The sequence below is a fragment of the Gavialis gangeticus genome, unplaced genomic scaffold, assembly GCF_001723915.1.
Source record: "Gavialis gangeticus isolate Ggan-Ray unplaced genomic scaffold, GavGan_comp1, whole genome shotgun sequence".
NCBI classification, from domain to species: Eukaryota; Metazoa; Chordata; order Crocodylia; family Gavialidae; genus Gavialis; species Gavialis gangeticus.
The window spans coordinates 52,756,567-52,760,640 of NW_017729024.1; positions in this window are offsets into that span (position 1 = coordinate 52,756,567).

A 4,074-nucleotide genomic window follows, 5' to 3' on the forward strand; every position below is an offset into this window, starting at 1 on the left:
CTTATTACCAAGATAAGCCCTAATTCAGTTTAGAGATCAGGGATGTCTAGGGAAATCAAAGACAGCTACTCTAATGGTGGGATTTGTAATAATGATTTCTGTGTCAGGGGGTGAATTGAGCCACTCTTGCATCCAGGCAGGGACATGGCAGATGTGGATTTCTGTTACATCAATGGGGCTGGATTAATTAATTTACCGAACTGCAACTGTGGTGCCCCTTTTCAAACTTTGAATCACATCACCTCTGAATGTCCTTTTTGTGCATTCAGTAGAAATCTGTTAGATCTGCACAATACTATACCAACAAATGAAGCAGAATTGAACAATGTCAGTAGGAAACTACTGAATTTGCTATTGCGCAAATTCTGCAGAAAATGCAAATTTGGGCGGGATCTATAAAAAAAAAGTGGGCTTGCTAAAAAAATAAATCAACCCCCCCCCAACCTTCCAAAACAAAAAAAACTTACTGGCAAGCAGAGAAAATGGCATGAAGCCCTATAGGCCTGGAGCATGGGGGGAGGATAGGGAACAGGGGTAAGGGGATGGAGGCAGAGGGCGGAGGGGAAGAGGAGGGGGTGTGGCTGTTCACCGCAGGACATGGGAATGCTTGACAAGCACCTTCACCAGGGTCTTGGGCCAGCTATGGCAGGTAGCCTGGAAGCTGCACCACAGTCCACAAAGCCTTGGCCCAGCTCGTCATACATGTGAACCCAGCGCTGGCAATTAGTGGACCCCAGTGCAGCCTCCCATCTGCCTGTCACAGTCAGCCTGAGACCCTGGTAAAGCTACTAGTTTAGCATTCTAGCTTGGGGATGGCCTGAAACCACAGCTTAATTACCCTAATTAAGCCCAGAAAAAACATTAATTCACACTTAATAATGGACGGATTTATGGCTTCCCCAAGCTTAATCAGAGTAATTCAGCTGCCATTTCAGGCCACGTGGCAATCTGCAGGGAGAGGCGTGGAGTAGGCTCTGCTGCACTCAGTCTGTGAAGATGGCACCCAGCCCCACGATCTGCCCATGAAATCAGCTGTCTGCTGCCTCAGGTTCGATAGACCCCTACATATCAGATAAAAGCTATTGTAATTATGTCATAGCCCTTGCATATGCAAAACATTTATTGATGGTAGATTTTGCTTTAACCTCAAAAATATTCATGAATTCAACTAAATTCATATTCTTATGCACAGTTTATCAAATATTCTTTAGCCTGTATCTTTGCTCTCCAGTATCTTTCCAGCTTCTTCAGCCCCATGTCAAATTTTTGGGCAGAAATAATATATTGCTTCATATTTCTGAGGAGGTATGGCTTCTTTCTTACATAGTCTACTTGCACACTGATGTAATTCTGTCGATTCCAACAACTACTTCTGACTTCCATAGCTATAACTGAAAGGTGAATTGGGCTCTATTTCCTGAGTTATTGCATTGTAAATTGATATTTATTAGTTTTCTTATAATAACTGCTCACATGAAATACAATAATGTGCAAGGCAACTGTAATGGTTTAGTGAATTTGGAAAAGTTTTTTTTAAGCTAACAAAGAGTATAGATACTTTTATATTCTTTGTCTAAAGAAGAATTATATAGAACAAAAGGAAACGTAGGGGCTGAATGAATGGTAAGTTAAATACAGAAAGAATTATTGAAATGCGCTCTAGAAATAGGAATATAAGAACAATTAATGTATCAGAAGACATTTCATTTTTGCCATTTTCAGATCTTGGAAGGAGCCCCAATGAAACAACAGGCTGGAAATGCATTATTCTGTCATTGGGAACATTCAAAGATACCTGAATTGGAAAGGCAAGAAGTAAAACAGATTTCAAAAGTCAAATTTCTATAGGTTGGATTTTCAGAATGGTTTAGTTTGCCTGAGGCTAGATTTCAGGAAATGCTGAGAATACAGCAGTAACTGTTGTTCCCACTGAGAAATGTGCTGTATTAAGCATGTTTGGGAATCTGACCCCAGAATCTGGCTCATTTACCTACACCCCCAACCAAGAAAAAGAGCCTCCATCTCTTCCTATTCAGGATCCCTCCATCAAAGAGCACATTCTAAGCCATGCTCTGTGCAGTAACGCTTATAAAACAGATGGTTTTTATCATCTTCTATCTGGCAAAGTCTTCCACATTAGGGATTTTATCTCATGCACTATGAGCAGTATCATGCACATGTTAAAATGCCCCTGCGGATTGGTTTATGTGGGTACAGCCAGCTGCCAACTCAAACAATGTATGACTGAAATGGAGCGTTCTTTTCATAGGGATGATAAAGAATATCCTGTGGCAGCCCATTTGAATGCACTCCACCAAGATGTTTCCACTCTAGCAGTTAATTGGAAATGAAAAAGTCATATTATCATAGACTGGGGATTGTTCAGACACAGCCTGCCTTGAAACACAGCTCGGATGACGGGTCTTTCTTTGCCATGTTTATTTTTACTCTACCTGATCTGTCAAAAAAAAAAAAAAAAGGAAAAGCTAGGGAATTCTGCCCTTTCTTTTAGGATTCTTTTCCTTTTCCCCTCTAAAAGGTCTCATTTGTCCCAAACTGAATGTGTACCACACACATAGCTTCTCTCTGCATTTCACTGGGCTTGTGAATTGTTGGTCCAGACCCCAGATGCTGTCCTTTTGAACTGATTCATTATACCCCAAAAGTACCAGCCAGCCATAGGAGAGAGAGTGCTCTTTGGTTCCTTCTGCTCCCATAGAGAAATATCAAGGCTTCACAAGTTTCCCTATGAAGTAGTTTGTGAAGATCACACAAGCTGTTCCTAAAAACAGTTAAATGCCTCTGTTACAACTTTGTATTGTTTGAGTCTGGCATTGTCTGAATATGTTATTGCAGCAGGACAGTTTGGATTAGGGCATGGTGAAACAGTCTGGATGACAGGAATAAATGCAAACTTTCTTCCAACTCCAAACAAAGGGGATGGACAAATATGCATTTTAGCTGCTTTTAAGGGGCAGGGGAGCTGATACTCAGGAACATACATCAGCTGTTGTGATCTGATTGTTACATCTGCATGATTCCATAGCTATAAAAGTGAGCTAAGTCATCCTAACTTTGCGCATGAAGTAGAGTTTAAGTCAGAGCAGTTTTGCTACACTTATATCACTACAGAATCATACTGACAGAATATGCGCATTTTGACAGCGTATATTTGTATTCATTGATAATCGATGCAAGTAAGTCTCCCTCCACCCAAAATCTTCCCATTCTGCCCCCTTTAAATGGCATTTTGTTTCAGTTCATTTTATTTATCTCTTAATCTCTGAACGTCTTTACATTTCTTTTGTTGGTCCAAAAGCAGAGTTAGCAAAAGTAGAGATGGATTTGAACCAAAGTCCGGATCCAATGGTTTTGCAAATTTTGGGACAGTTATGTCACCACTTTAGCTGAAGCATTAAACAGAGAGAAGGACAATGCTTTGATTTTTTTCAATTTCAGGCCACATTCCCCAACTTAGTCTATTGTGTATGAAAGGTGCTGAGATTCTGTGATGGATAATTATGAGTCATAGATAGTTATAGGTCTGAACAAATAAAACAAAATCTCAAACCAAATCTCAGTTGCCACTCTAAGTATCACCTAATTTTCCTCAACCCTACACAAACAATATATTCTGGTTAGATTAATTGCAAAGTTATCATTCAGCTTTGCTTTGCTTAAAACTGGGGGAACGTTTGTTCACCAGAGCGCCCCAAGGGATGACGAGGTCGAATGGTCATAAACTACTACAAGACCATTTCAGGCTGGACATAAGGAAGAATTTCTTTACTGTCCGAGCTCCCAAGGTCTGGAACAGCCTGCCATCAGAGGTGGTTCAAGCACCTACATTGAACACCTTCAAGAGCAAATTGGATGCTTATCTTGCTGGGATCCTATGACCCCAGCTGACTTCCTGCCCTTCGGGCAGGGGGCTGGACTCGATGATCTTCCGAGGTTTCTTCAAGCCCTAATGTCTATGAAATCTATGAAAACCCACCTAAATAATTTACAAACTAGCATACCTCTAAAACCTGCTGTAAGTTTCACATGCTTAACAAAATTCAAATGGGGGAG